This window comes from Ovis aries, chromosome 13 (assembly GCF_016772045.2).
Source record: "Ovis aries strain OAR_USU_Benz2616 breed Rambouillet chromosome 13, ARS-UI_Ramb_v3.0, whole genome shotgun sequence".
NCBI classification, from domain to species: domain Eukaryota; kingdom Metazoa; phylum Chordata; class Mammalia; order Artiodactyla; family Bovidae; genus Ovis; species Ovis aries.
Window position 1 is genome coordinate 15874045 of NC_056066.1, and position 16421 is coordinate 15890465.

Consider the following 16421-nt stretch of genomic DNA (forward strand, 5'->3'; position numbering starts at 1 on the left):
CCCACCCCCGCTCCCCAACCCCTGACCCCCAACAGGTAACAGTCACGCGGGAAACATGCAGGCACTGCCCCTGAGCTGGGGCGCGAGGGATTAAAAAAGAGAAGACTTTGTGGCTGATGTGGTGCAATTTAACAAAAGGCAATAAAACAAACTCCAGTATTTCTCCAAGGCTTTGAAAGTTTCCCAGTATTGTTTTACGAAGTCTAAATTTAAGCATCTAGCCTTTTTTTTTTTTTTTTTTAACCGCAGGAACTAACCTCAGAAAACATTTAACTCTTTGCCAGGACCCACTTGGTGCAAAACGAACACTCACAGGAAAGGAAAATGATTTTTGTGCCTTTCCCCCTGCTAAATACAGTAGAACATTCAGATCTGTTGCTGGAGACTGTAGGAAGAAGGTTCCTCTGGCTCTAATTTTCATGGAGAACTACTTTTTTTTTTTTAATCTGTATTTCTGCAAGTTATAGAAACACCAAATCAGATATAAGTGTAAGGTCACAGGAGAACCTAAGTTTATTAAAGATGTTTTTCTTTAAGCACTACATTCTTACTGCTCTAGCATGCACTGAAAAAAGTCTGCCCTCAAAGCTCAGTTTCTGAATGTTAGATTGTTTTTCTAGGTGGAGGAGGTATTTTGGTTTATGAGACCAATGTGGAAATACAAACAAATGCCCTATTTACTTGGGATTGGGTGGGAAGAGTGGAAGTTGTCAAAAATCTCTCTTGCCAAACTTGACAGTGTATGTATGGAATCTTGTGTATTTTCTTGCTCAGACCTGTAATGGCCATTTTTAAGGGACTGGGTATATGCCTTGGTAACAGCACTGCAGAGGTTTTTTTACATTTGGGAGGGGGTAAGATATTGGATGCTGATAATTTAAAGGTAACACATTTTCTCTTTTAGTAGAAATCAGCCAAAATCAGATTATTTAGAGAAGTCTGGAAAGAAGAAAGATGAATTTAAGAAAATATGAGGGCGTTTGGCTCCATGTTGACTCTCTTTGAGGCAGTGGGCAGGATTTGCCTGTTTTAGTGCAGGCCCTGGGCATTCATGGGGCTTCCCTGGTGGTTCAGAGGGTAAAGAATCTCTGCTTGCAGTGCAGGAGACCGGGGTTCGATCCATGGATTGGGAAGATACCCTGGACAGGCGAATGGCTGCCTACTCCAGTATTCTTGCCTGGGAAATCCCATGGATAGAAGAGCCTGGCAGGCTACATTCCACAGAGTCTCAGAGTCACGACTGAGCGACTAACACACTGGGTGATCATAAATTAATTCAGCAATATTTGCAAGCTTGTCTGACCACTTACAATGCGCTGAGCGCTGACCTAGTCATGAGACACACCAACACACCTAGATAACAGCCACTCGACCCAAACTGATTAAAACCAGATCGAGTGAAGCCTTCATCGGGAGCTGAAGATACACCTGGCCCTGGTTCCAAAGCTCTCAGACACCTTAGGAGCCTGTGGTTGGCACCCTGTGTTGATTGTCAAGATCATCTCAAATAACTCCAAGAGATAGAGCTGAGCCTTGAAGCCTGGGGGAGAGAGGGGAAAGGCTTGGGTGGAGCAGAGCTGAGAACAGGGCATCCTCTGGAACAAAAGTTCAAATGCATCTTACCCACTCGGTTGTGGACGGCTGCCAGTGGTACTGGGACATCCTAGGAGCATCCCAGAACCTGAGCCTTCGCTGCTAGGGGGCAGCTTTTCCTTTCAGCTTCCACTGCCCTCTCTGTGGCAGTGTTGGTGGCTTCACCGCTGCCTGCATGTTCTCAGGACAACGGGCTGGGCAGCTCTACCCCTGGGGCCCTTCAGCCTTCCTGTCTTGAATCTGAGTGGGTTCGGCTTCTGTTTATGTTAGCACAGTGACATCAGGACCATGCAGTCCCCATAGCAGCCTCTGTAGAGAACCACCCTGAAGCTGCACTTCTCAGCAAGGCTGTTGCCCCCCTCCCAAACCTGCAGCGTTAATCTTGAATCGTGTTTTGAGGAAGTAAGTGCTAGGTTTATAATCCATGCAGTCTGGATCCAAGGTAAAGAAATGTGCAGGGCAGAACATGCTGCCTTATTGAATAGCGATGTGATTGTTCCATACAGACTTGTATCTTCAGACTGGATGTTTCCAAACATCCATCAAGACTTGGTTCTCTCTCTCTCTTTGGTAGTGAAAAACATAGAACAGTGAATTTATCATTTTAGAGTGTACAAATCAAGGACATTAAGTACATGCACATTATATGTGTTTGAGAAGCATGTTTTCTTTCATTTTGTTCTGTAGAGGTCTACAGATACCCGTTAAATGAACTTTATTGAAATCCTATTTTTTTGTTGTTGCCTCTTTCTTTGTTATATGTCTCTCTTCATATTAGTTAATACCTACAGTTGTAATGACTGAATGCTTCGCTGTGTGCTGCTCAGTCACGTCTGACTCTGTGACCCCATGAACTGTAGCCCGCCAGGCTTCTCTGGCCATGGAATTTCCCAAACAAGAATACTGGAACAGGTTGCCATATCCTACTTCAGTAAATGAACTTTATTAATTTCATCATTGCTCACTACCTCTGTGTGTGCTTAACATGTCAATCATTGAGAGAGGTGTATTGAAAGATCCCACTATAACGGGGTCTTTGTTGATATCTCCTTATATTTGAGCTAAAAAATATTCTGAGACTATATGTACATACAACTTTCTATTTTAATTTCTAACTATGCATCTGTAAGTTTATATTGTTAGACATACACTGTCTAATAGGAATTGAATTTTTATTATCATATAGTTACTTTTATCACTAGTGAGGATTTTTGCCCTAAAGTCTGTTTCGTCTGATGAGGTATAAAAAGAAAGAAAGTGAAGTCGCTTAGTTGTGTCCAACTCTTTGTGACTCTGTGGACTATAGCCCCCTAGGCTCCTCCATCCATGGGATTTTCCAGGCAAGAATACTGGAGTGGGTTGCTATTTCCTTCTCCACAGGATCTTCCCGACCCAGGGATCCAGCCTGGGTCTCCTGTATTGCAGGCAGACTCCTTACCATCTGAGCCACCAGGGCAGTCCCTGATGCAGTATAGCCAGAAGTGATCTTTTCATTGTTGCTGTTGTTAACATTTGCTTGATATATCTTTCTGTGTTAAAAATTTGATTTCAAGTATCTTTGCACTCAATTGCTCAGTCATGTCTGACTCCATGGACTATAGCCCTCCAGGCTCCTCTGTCCATGGAATTTTCCAGGCAAGAATACTGGCGTGGGTTGCCATTTCCTCCTCCAGGGGATCTTCCCCACCCAGGGATCGAACCTGGGTCTCTTGCATCTCTTGCATTGACAGGCAGATTCTGTACTGCCGTATACTTGACATTCAGTAAGCTGTAGTACATTCACAGTGTTTTGCAACCATCACCGCTATCTAGTTCCAGAACTTTTTCATCACCGCAGAAGGAAAATCCATACCCATTAAGCAGTCTCTGCTTCCCCCCGTGCTTCTGCCCCTGGCAGCCACTAATCTGCTTTCTGCCTCTGTGGATTTGCCTTTTGGGATATTTCATACCAGTTGACTTATACAATGTATGTCTGGCTTCTTTTACTTACGGTGCTCTCAGGATTCATCCATTTATAGCATGAATCATTGCTTCATTCCTTTTTGTGATGGACAGGGAGGCCTGGCGTCCTGCAATTCATGGGGTCGCAAAGAGTCGGACACGACTGAGCGACTGAACTGAACTGAACTGAATATTCCACTGAATGGATATACCATAGTTTACTTATTCATTATCAGTGTATGGACATTTCAGTAGTCTCCACCTTTTGGTTTGTGAGTACTGAAGTTACAAGAAACATCCAAACTGTTTTCCACGGTAGCTGCACCATTTAACATTCCCACTAGCAATGTTTGAGGATTCCAGGTTCTCCACATCCTGCCCAACACTTGTTTTCTGTGTTTTCGTTTTTATTGCCACCCCAGTGGTCATGAAGTGGTGTCTCATTGTGGTGCTGATTTGCATTTCACTAATGACTAATAATGATGAGCATCTTTTCATGGACTTGGTGACCACTTTGAGATTTTCTTTGGAGAAAACTCTGTTCAAGGACTTGATTCTCTTTTGTATTAACGTTTCTATCACCAGCATCTTTCGAGTGAGTAAGAGTAGGGTGGTTTTTTCAAATATTTATTTATCTGTTTATGTATTTGGCTGTGTCAGTCTTAGTTGTAGCACACGGGCTCTCTAGTTGTGGTGCATGGGCCTAGTTGCCCTGCAGTATGTGGGGTCTTAGTTCCCTGACCAGGGATCCAACACAAGCTCCCAGAATCAGAAGGCAGATTCTTAACCACTGAACCACCAGGGAAGTCCCAAGAGTACTTTGGATAGTATGTTCCTTCTCAAACCCTCATTCTGTTGTTTGGCTTCGTTTTTTTTTTCCCCCCGTTTTCTCTTTTCGGCTTCTGCTGCATCTCCCAGAAGACTAGTTGTCCAGCTGGTGCTTTGAAATATTTAACATTCTACCTATTCTAGTTATATGAAGGCCTGGTCTGTTCATTCAGCGGTATTTGTAGGCTGTTGGGGTGTCTGCCATGTTCTGGTCACTGAACTGTCCCTGGAGATTCAAACCTACCACTGCTCATACACTTCTGTTTTAGATGTTTGCAGATTACATTTTATTTTCAGTTCAGTTCAGTTCAGTCACTCAGTTGCGTCTGACTCTTTGTGACCCCATGAATCGCAGCACGCCAGGCCTCCCTGTCCATCACCAACTCCCGGAGTTCACTCAGACTCACGTCCATCGAGTCCGTGATGCCATCCAGCCATCTCATCCTCTGTCGTTCCCTTCTCCTCCTGCCCCCAATCACTCCCAGCATCAGGGTCTTTTCCAGTGAGTCAACTCTTCACATGAGGTGGCCAAAGTACTGGAGCTTCAGCTTTAGCATCATTCTCTCCAAAGAAATCCTAGGGCTGATCTCCTTGCAGTCCAAGGGACTCGCAAGAGTCTTCTCCAACACCACAGTTCAAAATCATCAATTCTTCAGCCCTCAGCTTTCTTCACAGTCCAACTCTTGCATCCATACATGACCACAGGAAAAACCATAGCCCTGACTAGATGGACCTTTGTTGGCAAAGTAATGTCTCTGCTTTTCAATATACTATCTAGGTTGGTCATAACTTTTCTTCCAAGGAGTAAGTGTCTTTTAATTTCATGGCTGCAGTCACCATCTGCAATGATTTGGGAGCCCCCCCAAATAAAGTCTGACACTGTTTCCCACTGTTTCCCCATCTATTTCCCATGAAGTGATGGGACCAGATGCCATGATCTTCGTTTTCTGAATGTTGAGCATTAAGCCAACTTTTTCACTCTCCTCTTTCACTTTCATCCAGAGGCTTTTTAGTTCCTCTTCACTTTCTGCCATAAGGGTGGTGTCATCTGCATATCTGAGGTTATTGATATTTCTCCCGACAGTCTTAATTCCAGCTTGTGCTTCTTGCAGCCCAGCGTTTCTCATGATGTACTCGGCATAGAAGTTAAATACGCACGGTGACAATATACAGCCTTGACGTACTGCTTTTCCTATTTCATTTGTTCCAAAAACTGTTACAATTAGTTTTTATTGGAGTACAGTTGCTTTACAACATTGTGTTAGTTTCTGCTGTGATTTTGAGCCTGGCACCGGGACAAAGACCAGTACTTAACTCTCTCCACCAAAGGCTTCAGCACCAAATAGCTGTGTAACCATCAGGTTCACCACTTTACCTTTGTGGACCCTAGTTTCCTGGTCTGTGAACCTGTGGGCAGGACTAAGTGACTTCTCTGGCACTTGTAGACCTTGAAACTGGAGATGATACACTTAGGCTTTACCCTAGCTCTCCCCTACAAACCTAATTCTCTGAGTGTCTGTAAAATAGTTCTTTTTCTATAGCTCACTTCAAGGAATTGTCTTGTGTGGAAAGACAAAAGATGGCTGTGTTCTTGTATACTCAACAGGTGAGTTTGGTGAGTTGCTGTTTTCCACAGTGGCACATTTGGCATTTTCTGTGAAGATCCCTAGGGTTCGAAGCGCTTTCATGAACACTCAAGTTCCTTCTGTGCTGGGCATACCTGGGAACGCAGATAGATGTCAGTGAATATGGGCCCAGCCTTCGAGAAACTTGTGATCTGGTGAGATTGATACAGGTGTCAAGTGGGAGTCGATCTCAGAGGCCCATGCATCTTTTGGAAGCAGAGGTCAGAGGTACCATGACCTTTCAGGAGGTAATGTTGGAGCCAGGCCAACAAGGGCAGGACAGCGGGTTGCCCGAATGGTGAGCCATGGCTTTACTTCTCATGCTGAAGAGTTTGGCCTTGAGTTTGGGGGCATGAACCATGGACAGGTCATGAGTGGCTGGGTTCTGCAGCGGAGGAGAGGTTTGTATGTACGCCGAGGCAGTAACCTGAAGTTGAGCAGGGTGCCACGGGTTGAGGGAGGGAGGCTAGAAAGATGAAGGAGGTGATGGTACAGAGAAGGGGATGGCACTGGAAACGTCTGAGGTTGAGCAGAAGTTCTGGTACAGAAGAAGTCTGAAAAGGCATTCCTCTAGAGTGGAAAGCTGAAGGCTAAATCCAGCTCTCTCTGACCTCGGTTTCCTCATGTAATTTGTCCTCCACACTCATCGAGAACCAGTGTATTTGTTGACTGAGCTCCTGCTGAGCTTCACTTCATCAGTCAGGTTGTAAACTGTGTGCGACGTAAATCTGATGTGTATTTTTTTCCCTCCCTGTTCATTCTTACTGTGAAAGAATGTTGTGATTTCAGAGGTATTGTGTGAGGAGAAACATTTATTAAAAAAAAAAAAAAAACCTCATAGTTCCAACCAGGCACGTAAAAGATCATTTTACACCAGGGATCCCACACGGAACTCTAAGGAGCCAGGAATTGTGGGCTCATTTTCCTTATAAGCCAGAGACCTGTTTTAAATCCCTTCCACACAATTTGCAGGATGAAGAGAGAGAGTAGCGCTGAAACACACACTACCAGATGTAAAATAGATAGCCAGGGGGAACTTGCTGTATGACGCGGGGAGCTCAAACCCTGTGCTCCCTGACTACCTGGAAGGGTGGGGTGGGCCGGGGGGCGGGGAGAGGTTCAAGTGGGAGGGGACACGTGTATGCCTATGACTGATTCATGTTGATGTAAGGCTGAAACCAACACAATATTGTAAAGCAATTATCCTCCAATTAAAAGGAAGTTAATTAAAAGGAAAAATATTTTCACATCAACGGGTGCTAAAGCCATACTGCAAGGAGACCTGCATCTCAAGAACACTTTCCTTTTTTTAGTGTTAATTGTCAGTTCAGATCCAAAATCGTCAGGTTGACCATCACTATTCACCTGGATTTTCGCTCTCACTGACGGTGTTGTTTTCTTATTTATTTATTTATGGCTGTGCCGGGTCTTCCTTGCTGCCCAGGGTTTTCTCTAGTTGCGGAAGGTGGGGGCTCCTCTTCATTGCAGTGCTCGGGTTTCTCATTGCAGTGGCCACTTCTGTTGAGGAGCTCAGGCTCCGGGGCACGTAGGCGTCAGTAGTTGCGGCACACGGGGTTAGTTGCTTCGCTGCACCAGGGATCCTCCCAGACCAGAGACTGAACTCGTCTCCTGCATCTCAAGGAGGATTCTTAACCACTGAGCCAGCAAGGAAGCCCCAGCTATTTCTGACCTACGTCAGTGAGTTGATCCACCAACTGTGGGCCAGACATCCAACCCTTCCCTTCTCAAGCTCTGGAAGAGTGTTGTCCGAGAACTTGAAAATTCACATAAAAATACAGTGTGTTTAAGACTGTATCCCCTAACTAATTCTCATGTCGGTCAGTTTTCCAAAGCAGTGGGGAACCTGACAGCTTCAGTAGCCAAGAGGCCTTTGTCACATTTTGAGTAATTTGAGTAATCATCAAATTCCAGTGCTGATTCATTCAAGGTGCCAAGTTTTTTCCCAGAGAGTTTGATAAGCAGTCCTTGAAATGCTGACATCAGTATCACCTTGACTGTTCATTAGAGTCCTCTAGTTTTTTCAACAAATATTTGGTTGTGCACATTTCTTTGTTTTCCTTTTTTTTTTTTTTTTTAACTGAAGCGTTCAGGTGACACTGGTGGCAAAGAATCTGCCTGCCAAGGCAGGAGACAAAGGAAACAGGGGTTCGATCTCTGCTTCAGGAAGATCCTCTGGAGAAGGAGAGTATTCTTACCTGGAGAGTTCCAAGGACAGAGGAGCCTGGCGGGCTGCAGTCCATGGGGTTACAAAGAGCCATACATGACTGAGGACACACACAGATAGTTGATTTACAATACTGTGTTAGTTTCAGGTGGACAACAAAGTGATTCAGTTATATCTACATACACATGTATCTGCTCTTTTTCAGATTCTTGTCCCTTAGTTCCCTGTGCTAGACAGCAGGTCCTTGCCGATTATCTATTTTATATTTCTTGTTGTTGTTTAGTCACTACATCAGGTCAGACTCTTTGCAATCCCATGGACTGTAGCCGGCCAGGCTTCTCTGTCCATGGAATTCTCCAGGCGGGAATACTGGAGTGGGTAGCCATTCCCGTCTCCAGAGGATCTTCCCTACCCAGGGACTGAACCCAGGTCTCCTGCTTTGCTTCCCTGATAGTTCAATTGGTAAAGAATCCGCCTGCAATGCAGGAGACCCCAGTTTGATTCCTGGGTCAGGAAGATCTGCTGGAGAAGGGATAGGCTACCCACTCCAGTATTCTTGGGCTTCCCTTGTGACTCACCTGGTAAAGAATCCGTCTGCAATGCAGGAGACCTGGGTTTGATCCCTGGGTTGGGAAGATCCCCTGGAGAAGAGAAAGGCTACTCACTCTAGTATTCTGGCCTGGAGAATTCCATGGGCTGAATAGTCCATGGGGTCTCAAAGAGTCAAACACAATTGAGCAACTTTCACACACTCCTGTATTACAGACAGATTTTTTTACCGCTGAGCCACCGGGGAAGCCTATTTCATATTGGTTATCCTCATTTCTTGAAAAAGTCCTGAAAGCCCCTTATCTTTTCCCCTCTGTTAAAACTGGGGTAGGAGCCTGTGCCCACAGGCCTGGATTTACAGGGAGGGAGTTGAGTGCTTTGTTTCTGGATAGCAGGGGGTGTCCAGGAAGAATGCGGGCAGGAGGAAGCCTCTGGAGATGCAGGCACAGGGCTGGAGAAGACGGGGTTCAAAGCTGGACGCAGTGGATGGACCCAGCAGGAGGTCCTGCGGGAGTTCTGCTCCCCTCTGGTTTGGATTTAAATCTGTTCAACCTGAGATAAGACATGTAAACTAGGTCTTGGCTTCCGGTCTCACCAGGTGTTATAAATACCAGAGCTGGATGAACGTGCTCTTGGTCAGCTTTATTTTTGCTGCGAGGAGGAATGAAAGACTCAGCCAAGAATTTTTTTGAGCTTCTCAGGAGAAAGAAAAAGCATTATAGAGCAATAAGGCATACTTATTACGTCCAAGTAAGAAGTTCTATGTTTTAGCACCGTGGAGCAGCACACAGTGGCTGCTCCAGTAACATTTGCTGAATAAAGAGAAAGCACACAAGCTTGTTTAACAGAAAAAGAACAACTTAAGCTGGGATTTTTCCTTCGATCTTTTTTTTTTTTTAATCTGTCAAACAATCCAGAAATGCAGTAGGCATATGTTTAGTTGCTCAGTCGTGTGCGACTCTTTGTGACCTCTTAGACTTTCAACTTGCTAGGTTCCTCTGCCCATGGGATTTCCCAGGTAAGAATACTGGAGTCGGTTGCCATTCTCTTTTCCAGGGGATCTTCCCGACCCAGGGATTGAACCCAAGTCTCCAGCACTGCAGGTGGATTCTTTCCACTTTTAAAAAATGAGCTAAAAATATCAAAAATTGAAGTGTCTACCTTTGCAGACATTTCATCAGATGAAGCCAGATTTCCCTCCTGTTGATTCTTTTATGTTTGCTTCTTCCTAGGTCATTACTTTTTGTTGGTTAAATTTGTTTTCTAGTGAAGATTTGTGTTGGGAAGGTCTGATTTCTGCCTCTTCTGTTCAGTGGTAATACACTGGAGTGGAAAGACTGCTCCCCTTGGGGCAGGTTAACGAGCCTACCTGGGTGAGGCCTCTGATGTGAAAGTGTTTGCTTACATGTAGGTGAATCAATTACTTTCATGTGGCGTATGGCCTTAAGTAAATTAATTACTGCCTCCTATCAATAGTTGAAACTATTCACAATTGAGATGATCTGAAACCAACCTTATTTTTCTTTATTTTTCAGTAAGAGCTTTTTTTTCTAATTAAAAAAAAAAAAAAAAACCTCTAAATGAAAGCATGGAGATTCTTCTGGAGAAGTAAAACTGCCAGGCTTTGAAGTGTTTAATTGTCTTTAATACCCTTGAGTGCTAGTTAAGAGTTTAAGGTCCTAAGTTCTTACCGAAGACGTTTTCAGAAGTAAGGAAAATACCCAACTCAGAGAAAAAGCAAAACCATAGGAAAAGGATGCTAAACCACTAACCACGTCAATGATTTAAAACTCCAGACACGTAAGCCTCTGCCCGCAGCTCTCCCAACAACTACCAGTCTCTACCTGAGAGTCTCCTTTGATGTTCTGTGCTAGGATCTAGTCTTAGTTGGCTAGTTCGCATAGTGAGTATTTTTGGAGGCATTCTTTTCTTTTCAAGGCTTTGTTTTCTTTGACATGAAGAAAGAGCCCATACTAAAGAATAGCTGCTACATACTTCTTTTGCTTCTGCTGTCTGTTTCTGTGGCAGCCCATTTTGAGATTTCATGTTGGTCCTGGTCACACCTGTGGATGTACACGTGGGTGCATGGATCCTGTAACTTGTCACGTGTTAATATCAGGAAGCATTACTGGTTTAGCATGTCCGGTGTTATTGCTGCCAGGCTTCTAACACATCATCGTTCGTGCTTAACGTTCTCCCCTCCTGCTCCACATTTGTCCTTGATTGAAATCTCTAGGTTGACTGGGAGTAATTTCTCCTAAATTTCAAGGCTTTGGTCTCTGAATATGACAGAGGGATAAAGGGTAATTACCGCAACGAGGTTAACGTGTCTAAAATGATTCTTACACGTTTAACTTCTCCTTTAGGTCAAAGGTCCATTTTAAGGATACTCTAATGGTTTTAGAGTTTTAAAATATAAATTCTGTGTTCATATCAGTACTATTTACAATAGCCAAGACATGGAAGCAACCCAGGTGCTCATCAGGAAATGACTGCATTAAGAGGATGCGATGTATATACAATATAATATTACTCAGCCACAAAAAAGAATGAAATACTGCCATTTGCAGCAATGTGGATGGACATAGAGAGTTTTGCCTAGTGAAATAAGACAAATACCATATATTGATTATATGGAATCTAAAAAATCATACAAATGCATGTAAATACAGAAACAGACTCATAGACATAGAAAACAAACTTATGGTTATCAAAGGTGGGGGCAGGGACAAATTAGGGGTATGAAATTAATAGATACAAACTATTATAGGATATCGTGTATAGCACAGGGAATTATAGCTATTATTTTATAATAACCTATATGGAATTCTCCAGGCCAGAATACTAGAGTGAGTAGCCATTCCCTTCTCCAGGGGATCTTCCCAACCCAGGGATTGAACCCAGGTCGCCTGCATTGCAGGCAGATTCTTTACCAGCTGAGCTATCAAGGAAGCCCTTAATAACCTATAATGGAAGATAAATGCACAAAATACTGAATCACTATTCTATACACCTGAAGCTAACACAATACTGTAAAGCAACTATACTTCCATAAAAAATTTTAAAATAAAATATAATTTTTTCTTATATAATGAATGCTAAGTCAATAGTTTGGGACTAATATTTCCAAAATCCCCGGCTATAGTTTAAAAAGAGAGAGAGGGAGCTTTGCCTGCAAGTCCAGTCTAACTGAGGAAGAAGAATTACACGCATAATGAGATCTGATGTGTGAGTTGTATCCAAGGGACAGAGGTGGCATTGCATGGTTAACAAGTGGTGGGAGATGAGCAGTAGGTGGGAGGAACAGGTGAAGAGAAGGGTGACGAGCAACTTCCAGAAGGAAGGGAGGGTGGAAGAGGCTTGCCATCGTTTCTGAGTCAGGCTCTGAAGATGGGGAGGAGAGTGACAGGAGGCAATCCAAATGTGGCTCAGAGCGTTAGGGAGACCAGGCTGGATAAAAGGGTTCGTATCGTGGAAAACAGGTTTGAAGAGATAAAGTTAGGCCGATTCCAGAGACACTTGAAAGCCCTGGTTCTTGCAGGTCAGCTCTTTGGCAGGATTAGTTAGGAAAATGAAAACTGCCAACTTTGACAGGCCTGTGGTCCCAAAAGGAATCCAGGATTTCAGAAAGGTTAATTAGGTCCGTACAACTCACTGGTGAATGTGGCATTGAGTCTTTGTTTTATTTTTAACAAAGTTTTGAGAGCATTAAACTTGGAGGAAAATGAATTTCAGGACCTCAGAAGTACTTTGGCCCACCTGCCAGGTCAGTTCTGCATGTTTGTGTCTAATTGAGCATTTTTGGAACCTTGGGGGATGGTTGGGGGGGCATGCAGAAAGTGTCCTTTGTGTGTGAGATGGGAGACAGGATGGAGCTGTGTTGCACCATCAGGTGTGTTGTGATAACCAGAGCATGATCGTTTCTGTGGAGTTTGTCTGTAAAGTGCTAGAGGGAGAAATGAGATGATGATTTATAGCCTAAGAATTCTACCAAAGCCCTAATTAAGTTGAATAGTAGAAAAGAAAGAATATCAGGACTCTGTTTCCTTTTAATTTATGGACTGGGCTAATGAAACAATCACAGCTTCATCTTCTAGGTAATTCCTCATTATGAAACTCATTTTTGTTACTGCACATCACCGCCATAGAACTAGGAGTGAGCACAGAAACTGAAACTATAGGGAGCCATAAAATAGGGCTCCTGTCGTCTTTGTTTGAGTAACTCAGAGCATGTTAGGACAAATGAAGACTGTTAAGAACTGCCAGCATTGGGATGACCCTGGTCCAGTAGCTAAGACTCCGTGCTCCCAGTGCAGGGGGTCCGGGTTTGATCCCTGGTCAGGGAACTAGATCCCACATACCACAACTAAAGATGCCACGTGCTGCAACTAAGACTTGGTGCAGCCAAAATAAAAATATTTTTTAAAAAACACAAAAACTGCCAGCACTAAGGCTAACAATGTCTATTGTGTATATTCAGATTATTTTATCTCAGAGTGTATACCTTCCATGTAATATGACTCTTATCTTTACTTGCACCCACTGCTTAACCAGAGGAAAAGCCCACACCTGGTAATGATCTACGGTGACTCAGAAACAGTTTCCACTGTGAAGCTCCTGCATTTTTAATATCCCTGAAGGTCAAGGACTTATCTTTTTGGAAGCAGCTTGGCTGTTAAATCATTACATTGGGATTTCTCAGGATATAGCCGTCAAGGTAATTTCTATCCTCAGATTGTTTTTCTAGGTTTGGGAACAAAACTTCCCAGTGTTCCTGTGAGTGGAGAATGCGATGATGGAAGAGCAGGATGTAGGTTTGCACATGGGTCCGGCCTGCCCTGGGAAGCGGGGGTGTTTTTAAGGAGCTCGTTTCTCCCCCTTTCCCAGCCGAGGCTGTGCTTCTGCCGACAGTACCTCGGCTCTGGCAGTTCACAGTGGGGTCTGGACAGGAGTTGGGGTCTCTAAGCCTGGATCATAGTCCACAGGGTTCAGAGCCCCAAGACCCAACCCAGGTCTTTTGTGAAGAGTTTGCCTTGGCAGCAAGTCGGAGCGGTTCTCATTTTAGAGTTGTCACACAGTCGTGCTAAGCAAAATTAGTTCCACATCACTTGGTTAAGGAGGATCATTTTCCCCTTCATGTTCGGAACTGCAAAGACAATAATCACCCTTGTGATTCCGTTTAGCTTGTCTGCAGGGAATCTTAAGTCTCAGAAGTTGATCCCCTCCCCCCACCCCAGTGGGACAAAGCCTAGTAGCTGAATGGAAGGGAACTCATCTGTTCCAGTTTAGACTCTTTAGTAAACTGGGTCTGGTCAGCCTTTGCCTGGCTAATTTCGAGCTAAGTTGTAGTCCAAGAAAAGTTTAAATTCAGGGTTTCTCCCTCCAAGTAAACCAGGCTGTCTTCAGTGTTTCCTTTCTAGACTGTCCCCGGGTTTCTTGACTGTGGGTGTCTCCTCTGCTTCTCTCATTAAATCCAAACTCATCTGTCCTGTATCACCTCCTGAGACACTGGGCCTTTCGGAGTTTCCCAGGCAATAAAATGATCTGATAAGTCATTATTCCTCAAATCTCTAGGGAACCTGGTCGAAGAACTAACATCCCACATGCCACGGGCCAGCTAAGCCCGACTGCCACAACTGGAGAAGCCTGTGTGCACCGCAATGAAGACACCCCCCAAAATTTTTTAATTTTTTAAATTAAACAAAACAAAATTCACGCCCTGCTTTGCTCAGGTCTACTCCTTGTACATCTATTTGCACTTCCTCCCTTTTCCAGCTTGTTCGGCGTTGTGCTTTGGCCCAGTTCAGCGCTTTGCCTCAACCACTCACCACTTTTCAAACAAGCCATGTGTTTCCATAGCTTTGCTTACTCTCTGTTTCAAATGCCCAGCCCGGTTTGCTTAATTAGCAGTCTCCTGAAATCTCAAACATCTCTTAGTGGGGGCCTTTCTGAAAGTCCCTGAGCCCTCCCAGGGAGTGTGGGCACCTTCCCCTTGATTCCCGTGTGCTGTGTCAAGGCGCTGAACACAGTGATGCGTCCGTCCTCCGTTACAGTTGGCACCACATGGCAGAATTACTAGTGGAACTTGATAAAGATGCACACGCTCAGGTGTTACCCCCAAAGATGTATTCAGTAGGTCTGGTCTGACCCGTTGCTAGATTAAGGACCAATACCTTGATCAAGTTCCCCTGAGGAGGAGATGCTTCTTATTCACCTGCCTGTTTTTTTCTAGTACCTGGAATCTGCTCCTTGTGAAGTAGGAGAACGGTAAACATCAGAAGAATATGCTGAGATTAGAGAGGAAGTTGGATTGCAAAGGGAAGCAAGGATTGATGGGTAGGCGTGCATGCTAAGTTGATTCAGTTGTGTCCGACTCTTTGCGACCTTATGGATTGTAGCCCACCAGGCTCCTCTGCCCATGGAATTCTCCAGGCAAGAATACTGGAGTGGGTAGCCATTCCCTTCTCCAGAAGACCTTCCCCAGCCAGGGATCGAATCTGGGTCTCCTGCACTGCAGGCAGCTTCTTTACCGTCTGAGTCAGCAGGGAAGCCCAATGGGTAGGACGAACTTTGAATCTGCAGCCTGGCGGTGGGGGTGGGTGATTGCTTTTAGGAGAAGGGTGACATCACAGTGGTGTTTCAAGGTTAATCCAGCAGGATGGTCAAGAGTGGAAAAGGTGAAGAGCAGAGTCAAATGTGGTAAAATGTGGTCCTGTACTCTGGAGGGGGCCCAGAAAGGAGGTGGAACCAGCTGACATTGTGCAGGAAGAATCAACAGGGCCGGGCAGCTGGCTGGCTGTGAGTGGCAGGAGGAGCCAGTGATGTCCCCAAGGCTGTTTGTGTGACGAGGCTGAAAGCTGCTGTGCCTGAGATGGGTCTTTGACAAGATGACTCAGCTCTAGGGTTTGGTGAGTGATAGAAAGACCCAGATCCTTGGATTGCCCTGCAGACCTGACTGTGGCCAGTTGGAACTCTGATGGACGGGGGTGATGGTGGAAGGAGGGCCGGCTGCCTTCCATCCAGGCCATTCTAGGTCTTTCTGGAACATACAGGGGAGGGGGGGGGGCAGCCACCCTCCTTTCTGGCTCCCATGCACTTGCTGGACGTGCACTGGCCTCAGCAGCCACAGCACCGTCAGCTCCACCAGCACCGCCAGCTCCAAGGGCCACGACTGGCCGCACTCGGCACACAGAAATTTACCAAGACTGTGGCTCACTTGCAACCGTGTCCCGATAAACTGGGCCTCAGCAGAAAAGGATATTCCTGGTAAATGCTGAGAAACATTTACTCAGCATCACTTGGCTTCCGTCGAATGAGCAGAGAACGTGCATGCCCGGCTGTGGTTCCCTCCATGGTGTTAGCCTGAGACGCCTCCTGCTCTGCTTCCCGGGGAGAAGGCGGTGTTCATCTCTGGGGCCCTCTTAGCAACCCCGGCCTCCCTTTGTATAATGCGTACATTTGCAGCCATAAAACGTGAGCGCTTGATTGGGCCAGGAGATGAGACCTTGTGAGGTGGTCGTGAACTCACAGACCCTCAGCTTCTGGCCACTGGCAGATGGGTCTGCTCCTGCTTCTTTCTCTCTGGCTGTCCCCTTGACGGGGCAGACCCGGCCTCCTCCCGCTCAGAAATCTGCCCCCCTCCGTGGCTCTCCTGGGGAATTCTATATTTTTGGCTCCTGGAGAATGAGGACCAGGAGCAG

The 16421-nt window shown here is 45.2% G+C and overlaps 1 protein-coding gene across 1 annotated transcript in view; it reads left to right on the forward strand.

The window, feature by feature from the left end:
* Positions 1-16421, forward strand: part of PROSER2 (proline and serine rich 2) — a 43541-nt gene that overhangs the window by 788 nt on the left and 26332 nt on the right. The window lies entirely within an intron of this gene.